The sequence below is a fragment of the Cheilinus undulatus genome, linkage group 2 (genome assembly GCF_018320785.1).
Source record: "Cheilinus undulatus linkage group 2, ASM1832078v1, whole genome shotgun sequence".
In the NCBI taxonomy this organism is placed as follows: domain Eukaryota; kingdom Metazoa; phylum Chordata; class Actinopteri; order Labriformes; family Labridae; genus Cheilinus; species Cheilinus undulatus.
This window is the reverse complement of record NC_054866.1, coordinates 31,485,026-31,499,871: the sequence shown is the minus strand read 5'-3', so window position 1 is coordinate 31,499,871 and position 14,846 is coordinate 31,485,026. Positions and strand designations below refer to the sequence as shown.

Sequence of the window (14,846 nt, the reverse complement as noted above, 5' to 3'; positions counted from 1 at the left end):
CTGTTTTTTTTTTGTTTTTTTTTGTTTTGTTTTTTTGCATATTTATCACACTTAAATGTATCGGATCATCAAACCAATTTTAATATCTTACAAAGACAACCCAAGTAAATACAAAATGCAGTTTCTAAGTGATTTTATTTATTAAGAGAAAAAAAATCCAAACCTATCTGGCCCTTTGTAAAAAAGTAATGCACCCACATATTTAGATTCATGCCACTTTGAATTAATTGCTTTTTAATTAACTTTATTGTATTTAATATTTAATGTCATAAATGTATCAATCAATCAATCAATCAGTCTTTAGTTATATAGCACTTTTCATACAATGCAATGTAGCACAAAGTGCTTTACACACAACATCCAACACTATGTGGACACTATCCACATAGGGGTTTCCAGTCATGCACTCCCTGGAAAGTCAAAGCAGACTAATTGACTCATCCAGGGAGCATCTTTTGGGCAGAGTCTTCTCCACCAAGTATAACTGCATTTCAATTTTGCAATGAAATGGTAAAATGTATGATGAGAGTGTTCTTGAATGAAAAACAGTTTATCAGAAAATCCCCTTTTAAAGTTTTTGGAAAAACTGTCTGATATACTAAAATCATGTTGTAGCTATAAATATACACGTTTCAGTAGAAATACTTCTGATTCCAATCATTAAAAATAATGTAGAGTTTCATAAAGTTCAATCATTTGATAAAATCATGCTGCAAATGAGATGGTCCCCTTAATTTAGGAGAACTTTAAGCATTGCATAAGATCTCCATCTAAATTGAAGTGCTAAAGGGAGATGAAGAGTAGTATTTTACAGCACAAATATGCAAAATGTTGAATGTGTCATACCTACAGTGGCTGTTACAAAAACACAAAGGGAACAAAAACACAATACAGAGAAGGGAATCAAAGATATTCACTTCCTCTGGATGGTTCTTCCATCTTTTCAGCTAAAAATACTCAGCTAGAAGTTGTTGTTTACCAACTAAGAAGGTTAACAGAAGGTAAAAGTTCATCTCCATAACTGGTCAAGACCCCCCCAGAGGGGAATCCAGTGAAAAATAGAGAAAATGCATTTTTATGGCTCCATAACGTGAATACAAAACCAACAAAAAACTGGTACAAAAAAACTTCCAGCAGCAGAATCTCAATAAAATAATCCCCTTTCATGCACACACTTCTGAATTACAGTCAACTAAGCAGCTTTTGTTCTCCTAAGTAAGCTCTGTAAAAACATGCAATAGAAGACAACAGAGTGTCCCTGCCAGGTTGCAATGAACTTTTTTGTAATTTTGTTTTTGTTTTGTTTAAACTAGTGCCACGGCCCCAGTTTGGTCTCCCAGAAAACACCCTGCAGCCTTCACTGCAGTTGCAGCAGAAAATTCTTAAGCAGCAAGTATCTCTATGTTATTTAGAACCTAGAAGCTGCTGTATTGTTACAGTGAAATCTGCCTTTAGCCCATCATGTTTATCAGGGTCAGTGCAGTTAGTGATAACATTATTGTCCTTATTTTTGTTTCATCAATGTGTTGTGTCATGTTAAATTTAGCCTGTTTCTATTACTTTCAAAAATTATGTTCAACTTTGACCTCCACTAGTGTATCACTTTCATTTATGAAAAAAATGAGTAATAAAGTATACTTATCACAACTGAAAGAGCTAAGGTTGCCTTGGCAGCTGTTTTTTTTTCCTTGCATCTCTTTCTCTATCTCACAAGTGCAACGTGGATTTGGAATCACTGACAAAATCAAATAAAGGGTTTTTATGTAGACATCTTCCATAATGACTTGCCATTGTCCTGTCAAACCTCCAATACACAGACAGCAGAGACCTTAGCCTAACAACACAGTGATTCATAATTTCCTTTCTCTTGCTGCAGTCAATGAACAGAGTAGGTGAGAGGCAGCTGATTACCAAACATCTCCTACCTTCGATCTCCTGAGGTGTGGGGCTTTAATCCATCTTGCAGCACAGGAGGCTGTCTGATCTGGGTGGTTGTGGTAGCCACTTAGCTTCTCCTCATCTCACACACACAAACAGCATGTACCTCCAGTTCTTGCACAGTTATGTGTTTCCACACACATGCACAGCTTGGGCTCTGCTCTGCTGCACTGCTGCCTTCAGACACTGTAGGAAAAGAAAAAAAGATAAGACATGTGACCAGAATATACAAAGAGGACAAATCTTATTTTATAAGGCACACAAACAGACACAACATCAAGGAAAGCAACCCATTTAATGCTGTACAAGGTCTGAGTAATACTGATCCATAAGGCAGCACAAGAAATGTAAGTCATAAGTCTGTCCTGTTTACTGTCCTCTCAGAGTGAACTTTGCATTTTCAAATATTTTTGTTCAGGTTTTAGCCTCTGTAGTCATATTCTAAATGCTGAGGACAGCCATTTATCCATATACAGTAAGACTGGGGTCTGCACTTTTACCACAGTCTCAAAGTTCACTGTCCCGTTTTGCTGATGGTTTTGTTTTATTATTTGTCCCTTACTCAGCTAAATATCCTTCCTCTTTATATACCACATCCAACATTTTTCAAAGTGTCAATGTGAAAGACTTTAACAGCCTCTGAAACTCATCAGCATTCAAAACAAGGTTCAGCACACAATATAGGGAGACAATTTCCACAGCAAATGAGAGAGAAAATGTCACTTACAAGTTGAGCATTAATCTAATGCCATTACATTTTAATGGCACTCTTACTCAGGGGAGAATTAAACTTCTCCCTCGGGATCAACCTAATCACTCAGCACCTTGCTGAGATCACCTGCTACGTCACAGCAGACACAAAATCTGCCTCAACACAAACAACTGACAGGAGAACTGAGCACTGTCACTGTATGTTTCTATGGATGCATAAATTGGCTGAGAAGTTGAAACAAAGGTGGGACCTTTGAGAGTATTACAGCTTAAGAAATGTTTTTAATTTTAATCTTAAAGATTTTATCAACATCCAGTTGTAGCACCTAAGAAAATAAGAATCTTAGCATTTAACACAGTCTCTTTCCAGTTGCAGGGGTGAGAAAATACATTGTTTGAACTTTGAGTGCTCTCAGTTTTTACTGTTGTGGAAACTTTCTATGACAATTGACTGCAAGACTATGAAATGTTTACCGGAAAACAGTGTCAGAAACAGACAAGTTGACAGCATTCAGTCTGTATTAAAGGAATAATCACTTCTCAGAATGATGCCGTGACAACCAGCTTCAGACCTTATAGAGTTTCCTTCGTGACCCTTCTCTGCACCAAGGTTGTGCAGAGGTTACCAGCAGTCTGATTAAGGTGAAAAAGCAATTTTATCAGAGATGTCACTGTTTGCCTGACAAAGATGAAAGCAGAGTTGAAGGGACGAAAGAGCAGAGCTAAAGCCAGCAAACACACATGGCAAGAGAAGTAAAAGAAAGACAGAGGATTATGCTAACAGACAACTTCAGCAATAAACCTGAGGAGTTATTTTTTTTAATAAGTCAGTGCAGTTTTCTCATTAAACAAGTCATTGCTCGAGTAACTAAGTTCAGACTTGATATAACTTTGATTACCTTTGACAGTTGTCTCACAGGACTACAGAACAAATAACCACACAAGTAGAAAACATCCTTTCGCATTGGGATTTAACTTCAGTTTTTATACAGGCAAAATGTGCAAGAAGAATTATTTGAACGGTTCCAAATGCATGACTAAAATTGTGAACTGATGTCATTGTGAAAACTGACTATATTAAGAGTGCACTTGAGGGTTTCAAAATAAGATCTGAATTATTCCAAAATCTAACAGTACAGTGACTATAAAACACTGTTTCATTGTAATTCAAGTTTAACATTTGACCACCCAGTCAACCCTCCTGGAATTAGATTGTCAAGAAACAATGGTTTTGTTCTGGCTGTTAGTCGTTACAGTTTTGATCTCATTACACTTGGCTGCCTCCTCTCTCAACAGGCTGAATATTTGATTAAAACTGATTCTTTGTTTTCCAAACAGGAAAAATAGGCCTGCTTTGAATTTCTCAAAAAGTTTAAATGGCAGACATAAAGCATTGCTTTAAGGTAAGACATATATTTTTGTTTAATTTCTTCTGAAAGCTGAATGTATGCATGCATGCATGTATATATGCATACATTCAAAACATGTATGCAGAATGCAAATTGCAAGGTGACAGGAGGTATTTGCTCCCTGCCTTCCTTAGATTTCCCCTTCTCTGATAATTAGTTGACATCCATGCTTGGGATATGTCTTTATCCCTGCTTCTGTTCACATTGAAAGCATTTCCTTTGACAAGAGATTTCAGAGAAGAGATGTTTAGGATGTAAAACACTTCAGGCATAAGTAAAGCAATATGTTGACAGATTGATGGCATTGATAGCAAGTATCATACTCTTACTACAAGCATTAACATGGAATATGTGAAATGAAACAAGGTGTAAAAAGCATTTCACCAGAGCACAAAAATAACCACAAAACAATCAAGTTCAATGCTGAAAAAAAACACCCACTACTAAATGCCACATTAACGACACAAGTTCAGATTGAAGAAGTGGCTCATCTGCCTATGCAGCAGTCCAACCCTTCACAAAATGGAAAGAAGGACATGAATGGCTAGCTGGGAGCAAGTATTTGTCAGTTTAGTGTCTCAGATCTTTTTTTTAAATGAACATGGTTCTAACAGCTAAGAGGAAAAGGATGTAGCCATTCTCAACAACCTACACTTTCTTTCTATGATGTGTTAATGTTTAGTATGTATGTGTGAGTAACTTTGTGCATATGTACCACATTTTTTTTTTGTCAAAGGCAAAAAAAACTGGTGTGTCAAACCATGGATGCCATACTACATGGTTCATTATTATATTGTGAATTCTGGCATCCCTGATTCTCATAGTAACTGATTTATAGGTGTATATTAAATATTATTGAAATAGTCATCAACGCAATGTTGTTGCTACAAATGCAGACTCTTTTGCTCTAAATCAATACAACTTTTTATTAGGGTTGCACAAAATTATATATATTATATATACCCATATCAGCAGATATAATGTAATACACTGAAATATCAGTACTGGCAGACATGACATTTTTAGCTGACATGTAAAACTGATACATTGGTTCTAAAAATCTGTTAGCTGTAAATACTGGCTTTATGTAATAATAAATTAGTGAAGTTTTAGTCTGGACCAACAGGCAGTCTTTTTCTTTTATCTTCATCATTTCTTTCACTTTAAAGTTTGTTTAAGGACTGTAAATGTGTTAATATGTATATTCATCCTCAAATATTTAAAAAGAAGTAGGCTTTAGGTATAAACTACATTCAAATATCAGTATCAGTATTTGCTAAAAGTAATTTGTAAATATTAGCATATTGGAATCGTCAAAAATCAGGTACTATGTTTCCCTACATTTTATTTTGTCTTGTGTTCTACACTCTTTTCAACATTGCAGTCTAGGTGAACACATCCTACATTAGCCACAAACAGTTTTCTCTGTACAAACAGTGAGCTATGCTAAATTTGACAACATTGTTTTGTGTTTTTTTATTTTTTTCATTTTTAGAGAAAAGATGCTCCTACTCCCCCAGCTCTGTTTTTTTTATTTTTTACATTATTTTCTAAATAGACCAGTTACTTCTTATTGCCTTGTGGCATCAGGCTTCTGTATTAAAGCTAAATGGTCAAATGTAGTGATTCTGTTAGTAGGAACACATTGCTCAGAACCCTACTGAACACCTATCAGTATGAACTTCAATACCAAAAATGCTTTCAATTGCTTTAATGTCTTAATACAACAACATTTAGTATAATATAATGGCTTGGGTTTTATTGTTTAGTTAGTTGTTTTTTTTTTTGGGGGGGGGGGGGGGGGGTTGGTTGACCTAGTGTCTTCTATTGGTAGTCATAGGTAACAACAACAACAAAAAAAAGTCCAAAGCACTTTATCCTGCAAAGCTACATTGGAAAAACACTGAAGTGAATTTTGTCATAATTAAATTTTTGGACTATGTAATAATGAAAACATTTCCACTAGGAAACAATTTCTCTGTAAGCCCACATCCTTGACAGAATTTTACTCTCAAGTTTTTGTGAAGATATTATGTGGACTACTCTCTATGCCAAATAATGCTCAGGCATGCTTAAGGAACAAACAGCAAAATAAGAAAACTTAAGCCAGAAGTATCAAAACTGCAGTAGCAAAGAGAAAAGACTCTCAAGGAGCCAAAATTATCGTACATCTTGTTCTTCTGCACCCTGTGTTCCGTACTCCCTGATTCAGCCGAGACAGAGATATGTCCATATGGTAAAAGGATTATATATATATAAAAAAAAAGGGCAGCAAAATTACTAAGCAGAAAAAGTTCTGACATATACAGTGGGTTAACAAATTTAGCTAAATGCAAATGTCAAATATCATCAGGAAAATCACAGGTGTAATTAATCAAATTATGTTTGCTCCATTCCCTATAGTTGCTATAGTTACAGGCTCCTCATTATTATGATTAATAACACCAGTGCTTTCTCTGCTCTAGTGAGTCAAAACGTCTGCTGTTCAGAATATGTAATTATAATACCGCTGTTGTTACAATGCCTGTTGCAAAATTAAAAACCTGACTTCACGTAAGTGAACATTGTCATTTATTAACAGATTCTACCACTGCAGCTATAGTGGCATTTGAGTTGTGAGACTTGTTGAAAGTAGATGTTAAAAAGCCAATGATGTATTGAAAAAATAGTTCTGTAAATTATATCAATATTACAGATTTTTTTTTTTTCTATTAAAGAATAATTTCACCTTTTACTTTTTAGCTAAGGTGCAGTTAACTTAAAAATTCTTCTAGAAAGTCATGGACACATTTTCTTTCCCTTTCCATCAGTCAGAACACCATATAGTCTAGGCTGCTACACAGTGTTATGAGGGCTTATGCTTGGGTAGGGCACACAATTGTTGTTATTTTTTATGTGAAACAAAGCATAGCCTATTCACAGTCTCAGGGTAAAAGAACCACAGAATCTACAAGAGTGCCTCAGCATTGTGTCCAATTGCTGGAGCTCACTAACCTTGCAAAGCAGATGGATACGCCCGCTCCCTTGTTTTTCACTGGCGAATCCATCTTGCAAAGCTCCCATCTGAACCTTTTGGGCCCAGTTAGAAAGTGACAGGACCAATCAGCAATGAGGGGCAGTATTCTCAGGTGCAGCAGAGTCATGATGTACACAAGCAGCAGCAAGAGCTGGTGCAGTTATGGAGGAAGAGAGTAGCGTGGATGCTGCTAAAGCGCCAGTTTTATCAGAACTTGACGACATTTTTTTGTTAAAAGAAGAACAAAGAACAGCAGTGAGTTGTTTTCTTTTCAAAAATGACAAAAGTCGTGTACTGACATGTCTATAGCCGCCATGTTTCATGTTATTCCCCAGTAACTGCGCACGCACAGCTTGCTAGCGGCTACGTCACGTGCTTTGTTGCTCTGATTGGCCCGTAGAGATGTGACAGACAGAACGTTCACCCAATCATACTCCGAGGATTTTTCAAAACCTCTACCTTTTCTCAAACGTTTCCTATTGAAGCTTTCCCAGATGGATGTGTAAAACAAATCCTTCTGGCGTGTCAGGTTAGGAGCTCACTGTTTCAGCCATCAGCTGCAACTACTGAAGGTAAGAGCTGTTGGAAAAGTGAGCAGTCATTGTAAAGCTCTAAGGTGATGAAACAGAAACCTTTTAGTAAATTAAACATCAAAAGAGCTCTTTTTCTCTGTAAATGTTAATGGATAAAATATTGTTTATTGTCAATAGGCTGCTGAATCAAATCAAAATGACTTTTATCATGGCAGATTTTTTGATATAAAAAATATCATGTCCTCATCCACATTACGATACATTGTAACATATTGTAATGTATGGTGTGGTATGGTTTGATATTGTAGTGTATCGTATGGTAACATAATGTTGATAGTTACTTTTTTAGTATAATTATTTCTATTATTTCTTCTTAAAAGTATCCTGTTGTGTCTTTGGGCAAATCACTTTCATGAATATAAATGTTAACTGAGAAAGTTTTAAATACATGGATAACATTTTTTTCAACATTTCTGTAATCTTAACATTTATCAGATAATGCAACTAGAATGCGCCTTTAATATCTGTCACAAAATTACAGAAAAATGTAATTATGAATGAAAGATTAAGTCAAAAGAAAAGGTGTGGTTGTGGATGTGCTTCTATTCTCAAAACAAAAATCAAAGGACATCAAGCTGCATACATTTAAACAGGGGTTTAGTAATTATGTGGCCTCTCTGCTGGTAAAACATTGTAATTTATGAGTCCTGCTTTTTTATAGCCCTTAATTTGGAATTTGCCGAAGAGGTGCACTCTGTGTGTTTTATGTCAGTATACGTGAGTGCATAAGTAGCAATAAATTGAGGTGTACTCATAAATTCTCGATGATCAAAATGTATTACCTCATGGAAAGGATGAAAACATGTATCCAACACAACTTTTCAAATGTTGTTCTCAAGCCACTTCATGTTGATTTACGTCTAAACCTGTGCTGGACCATTGTGAATGTGCAACACCACGTCATATGCAGATTGATATTTCACCACGAAATCAATGCAATATGGAAAGGGCAGCAGAGAGGTATGGATTTTTCTGTTTTTGCTTTGGCATGGCCATCAATCCCTATAGGTAATCTGGGAGAGGGGACAACCTGGGGAGAGCAAGCAAGACAGCAGCAAAGGGCTGCTGCAGCAGAGGCCACACGTTAGGAAGGTTTTGATTTATTTGCCCTTCATAGCGAAATATAGCAACCCCTGACTCCAACATATTTCCAGAAGGAAATACACTTGCCATCACTCCAGCTACAAGTGGAAAATCTAAATGGAAGATTTCAGGATTTGCTCATCCAGTCAAGCTTGAAGTGTCCTCTAAGGAAAAATACATTTATTGCATCTGACAGGCACACATTACCACAGATTCCAAAATTAGTGTCAGGATGTTCACAATTTAAGCCTCAGAGCTACAAATCATCATCACCATGTGTCTGCACTGTCAGCCACAGAACAGTCAAGTGTTGCATAAACATTAAATGCTAGTTAGTATTAATGCTGGTGAAGTTATCAAAAGAAATATCTTTTTTAAGCAAAACAGCAATTATATAAGCTGTGTCTCATGCCAGGGTATGACCGACCCAGCCTTTCTGGTCTGTAAAGGCTGCTAAGGCTGATCTGAAATGAAACTGTGTGGTCAACAGTGGTATCTGTCCCTGTATGTACCCTATCATTTTAAAAAAAAGACATTACGTTGTTACAATGTCATTTTAAGCGGAGGCTTTTTGTCTAAAGCTTTAAGTCGTCCAAAAACTAGGGATTCACACAGTTAAACGGTTAATTTGCTCATCAAATTAACCGAGGCAACATTTACAGGTTGGTTAAACTATTACCCTACTTTTAATAAACACAGGCTTGACATCCTGGTCTGTGATTCTTTTTTAATTGTGATGAACTACCTGCCACAAGAGGTCGCTGTAGCTTCAGTGAATGCCTGCTGCCTTTCTGTCTGAGCTCTCATCTGGCACTTAAACGATTGTGAATATGAGAAGCTAAGCTGTTAGCATGTCGTACTAACAGCGCAGTATGACAGTTTTTAAAGTAATAAATGGGAAATAAAGTGGTATGTAGGCTTAAGTCTAACTACTGAACTGAAGTGAAAAGGCCACATACCAAAGCACAATACTAATCTGCAAAGAGGACTGAAGGCTGGCGGAGCTAGCTGCTAATGTTAGCAGGTGTGATGTGAGCCTGTTATACTTTGTACAGTGTGGCTAAAACAGTGACCCTGTGATGAATTTGACTGTTTTTTAAGTATTTCCTTCTTGTTAGATTAGCTGGTTAAAAGCAATTAAAATAAGCAATTAGCTGAATGGGTAATAGACAAGTGGGAACATCCCTGCTAGTAACCTTGACATGCGTGCTAAAATTAGCTGATTATTATGGCAACACAATTCATCTGCAAAAGAAAAAAAGTATGTAGACCAACTATGCACATGTTTAAACAAAACCTAGTTTGAATAGAAGCTCTTGCTTACGACTGTATTTACTCTTTACTAACATTTAAGGCAGTCATCCCCAAATGGCGGCCCGCGGGCCACTTCCAGCCCACCATCAGGTGTCATCTGGCCCACGAGACATTTGAGAAAAAAGACAGAAATTTTTAAAAATATATTCATTTTCAATATTAACCTTCTTAGGTGTTTAAAAGACAAATTTTCACTCATTTATGGTGATCTTTCCACAATTATAGCAAGGAAAGGTCATTACATGATACAATAAATGAGTTGGATAGGTACAATGAACTCTCTTTAGAGCTGGGAGAAACATCGTAAAAAGACGCACAGTGCAACTGCTTCTTCACCTCAACTCTGCAAACATGCTGTCCAAAAAGAGGCTGATACAGACTGCATGATTTTTTTTTTAAGACTGAAGGAGAAGGATTATTTTGTTTAATTTTGATTTTTTCTTTTTTTAAGATGACAAATTTTACCACCGCGCACAGCTGCACAGACTCTCATAGAGTCCAGCTCTGCCCATGCCTCTGACAGTTTTTCTGCATCTCAGGCCTAATGAATGTCAGAGGTTTTTGCATTGTAAAACCAAGCATCTATTCTTGTGGGGGATTGAAACAGCTGCTCTCATGATAGCAAATACTTTCCCTGTGTAATAGTCCGTCAGCCACAAATGCAGACATAGTATCTCACTTTTGGAGTGATTTAGTTCAGTCTCCAGCCTGATATAATCACTAACTATAAAAATGTGTAATGCCAAACTAATGTCAGCTAAATTTACTTACATAAGATGTAGTTTTATGTCAACAACAAGTGCAATTATGGTCTTGATCATTTACGTTTATACGGGACATCCTGTGGCATATTTGACTCCAGGTCTCATCAAACAATAAATTCCTCTCATAATGATACAACAAATTCTTTAACACTGAACATTTAATCCTAATTTGGACACAGGCTGTCCTATGACTTGAGAGGTCGGCATTTTTGGTCTTGATGCAGCGCGAAAATACAATTACGCACGGAGATGGGCCACTTCATGACACATGCAGGGATGTCAGGGGGATTCAGAGAGAAGGTACATGCAGAAGAACGACTGTTGTAGCTCAGACATGTGTTTATAAGTCAACTTTTAACTCAGTAGGCGAGGGTTTATAGCTCTTTGATCAGTAATAGTGCAGCAGTTTGGGAAACATCTTCGCAAAATCCTACTATCTCTCTGACAGCAGGTTGTCATTTTAAAGCCAAAAACAGTCATGCTGAATGAATGTTTAAGTAATATTCCAGTCTTATGAATTTAGTATCAGTGGGTCACAAACATTAAAAATGTTAAAAAAAAATGCCACCTGATACAAGGACAGCATATTTATGACTGACCTGTTTAGATTACTTGCAGGTAAATCTTCTGTCTAAAGTAGCTAATTAACCAATACACACACACACACACCCCCCCCCACACACACACATATATATATATATGCAAAAATCCAAGAAATTTTAAAGGTGTCAAAAAAAAAAAATCCATGTCCGGCCCTCGGCTTGCTGAAATATTTTTGCCCCTGGGAAAAAGTAATTGGGGAACCCTGATTTAAGGTGAAGCACCAGCTGAGATAGCTTCAACATTGACTTAAGACTCTGTAAGACATGGTTGCCTTATTACCAAGGGGCCTCTGGTAATTTTTGTACTAATCCTGCAGGACATCTGTGTTTTGAATTCCATGCAAAAGTTCCAGATTAAAAAATCTAGGGCAAAGGCCCTACCTTATTTCAGCACACACAGAGGTCCACAGATAATACTAATCCTGTGCAAATCAGACTCTTATTAATATAGAGTGGTGTTTATGTATTTTTTACAGTCTGAGCAGCTTTTTCTGCTCCTTTTTCAGATAGAGAAAATAAAAGAGGTTCTGTAGGAGACTGTCCACAAAGTTTTGACAATTTTTGTGCTTTTATTTGAGTTCATTTCATCTTATGTAGACAAATGACTTGATTTTTCTTGATTTTAATTTAAAGTGTACTTTTCAAGTGGACATGGGCGTACAGCTGCTCTCTTAATAGGCACGAAACCTCTGCTGTGCTCCAACAGTTCTCTTTACCTTTCCTGATCTTATATCAGAATTATTTAGCCATGCTTTTCACGCATGAAACAATTTACTAGGCCTGTGTGATATATTGATTTTTTTGATTAATTCAAGTTTCTTTTAGGATGATTTTAAAATAAAAATCTGTACTTTTAATTAGATTTTAGCAGCTCTTCTCCTCTCTTCCTGGGCAACCTCCCCCTCCCTTACCAGAGACGCACACACAACAGCACAGCTATCGGTGTTAACGCCCTACTTGTTTCCTCGCTAAGTGGTTTCCGTTATCCAGCTGTTGGTGTGTTTACCTAACGGCCTCTGCTGCAGTCACAGATTTGACACACATTCACAAACACATCAGCGGCAATTTACAACTCACATATCGTATCTATTGCAGCTAAAATGTTTTAATGAGTAAGTAGTGCGTCACAGTTCCCAACTAAAGATTGAAAACTTGGAAAATAACGCTTTTGTACACACGAGCAAAGGTGGTCTCAATTCCACAAAAGTTAACTCCCCAAAAGATAAAGCCCTCTGCGTAGCCCCGTGAGGCAGGGTGATCACATCAAAAATACCCAGCTGACAGATACCAATCAACTACGTCAGCAGGAAGGAAACATTTTAGCTTGGGCTATCTAAAACAACTGGTTCCCCTAATTTTGTGTCAACAAACATTTTTTTCCCACACTACGGCTAGATAAAACACTACTCTGTAGCCTTCACACTACACATTCTTAATCTTTCATACGCTCTGACACAGACCCAAGGAACAAGGCTAGAACAATGAAAATAACCATTTTCGCTCATCTACAGGAACATTGTTCAAGGGGTAGTGTCCACTCACAACACCTGCAAGCCAATAATTTCACACACTGGTTCATTATATCCGCTACAATTTAACCAAAAATATCAGCAGACTGAGCTGCTCTAAAACAACTGGAAAAAAAATTACCTAAAAATAAAACTTCACACTCCACACTGTCTTTGTACAGTTGACTGGCAATATATATATATATATATATATATATATATATATATATATGACTTATGACTTTGGTGAACTGAGGTTGAAAAAAAAAATTATATGACATAAAGGCCACATGCTTGAACAACAGTGAAAAGAAGAATCATTAAAAAAACGTTATGCATGTAATATTTATTCTACAGACTAAAGCTTGGTTTTATCAAAAACTTCTTGACATATCTGAGATGAGGTTGTTATGTAGTCAGTCTAACAAAGCTGGATTAAAATTGTTGACATGAGCTGAAACTGAGGTGGAAATTGCTGAAAGTTAAATTTATTCAACAGTAGATAAGCAAACTTTTTAGTGGGAAATGTTTTAGCTTTAATTGACTGATATATGTGCTATGTCCACAAGAGGGCCCTCCCTGAAATTTGCACAATTACCAAAGAAGAGTATTTTAAAAATCATGTCTTTTCTAATGCTTTTCTTGTTTTGTTAATGTTTATGTCTCAGTACATCACTGAGCATGTCTTAAGACGTGCCATCTTTCCACTGCTTTTCTTATTGCTGAACTCTTTGCCTCTGGTTATGAAGGGGGTATAGTTTCCTATCAGACCATCCAGTGACCCCAATTGGAGAGCCATATTCAGAGCAACACACAGGAGAGACGAGAGGCAGCAGTGAGCTACCCAGGCTGGCTGCAGGGGACTGATAAAGCTTTTAGAATTCATGAGCTGTCGTCACACCGTCCCTGATACTAACCCACCTCCTTTATCAACCCTCAGGTGGCAAAGGGGACATTGGGTGAAAAGTTTTGTACTGTGACTCCACAAATATGCATGCATTAGGAAACAAATCCTGTTTTCTAAACAAACATAGAAGTTAATGCCATAAATGATTTTCTACAGGCAAACAGACGTAATCAGACCATAATCCTTCTAGCTTCAAGAACATTTGCACTTAACATTTTCACTAGGAATTTTGATGCCAAACAGTGAAAATAGCCCCAAACTTTTAAGGCACTGAAAATTTTTCTCAGGAAAAAGGGGGTGGGGGGTTAGAAAAGACACTGCAGCAGACCACAAATGGGAATCAGTTGACACTGTGCAAGAATAAAATGTAAAGCAATTTTGACTCTACCCTAGTTTTAGAGTTTTTTTCATGATAAGCCATCAAGGTTACTACAGTTAATTAAAAAAACAAATAACTACAACTAAAATTCAAAAATCCCTTTAGTTAACTGACACTAAATGAAAACTAAGCTTTACCAATACCACTATATTGTGCCCTTACAAAACTAACTGAAATAAAATAAAAATGGAGACAAAATATCCTTAGTTTTAGACTTTTACACAGCTATACTAACTGGCTCTGACACCCAAGTGTGGGAGTGTAAAATTGCCTGATCTGATTGGATAAGACTTCACATAGTGGTACTTTAATGTCTAGAGTTGCAGTCAAACATCATCTTTAAATAAATAAATGATAAGTGAAGAGTGGCCTACTTTATTACATTGAAAATATATGACGCTCACTCAGCCCTGACATCTATCCTTAAAAAATTAAAACTAACACTAAAACTAATAAAACTAAACTAAAAAGAAGCATTTTTGCTAAATAAAAACTTAACTAAAAAAATAGCAGTCAAAATGAATAAAAACTAAACTCAAATCAAACACAGAAAGGGCAAACGAAATAAAAATAAAAATTACTGAAAAATGAAAACTATTATAACTTTGTAAGTCATGCTACA

General features: G+C 36.5%; 1 protein-coding gene across 1 annotated transcript in view; it reads right to left on the bottom strand.

The window, feature by feature from the left end:
* The window catches only part of grik4 (glutamate receptor, ionotropic, kainate 4), a 308,564-nt gene extending 306,346 nt beyond the window's left edge, over positions 1-2,218 (bottom strand). The window contains exon 1 of the mRNA XM_041814181.1: positions 1,926-2,218. The gene's annotated coding sequence lies outside the window, so the exon portion shown is untranslated. The remainder of the gene's footprint in view (positions 1-1,925) is intronic.
* Positions 2,219-14,846: the final 12,628 nt, after the last annotated feature.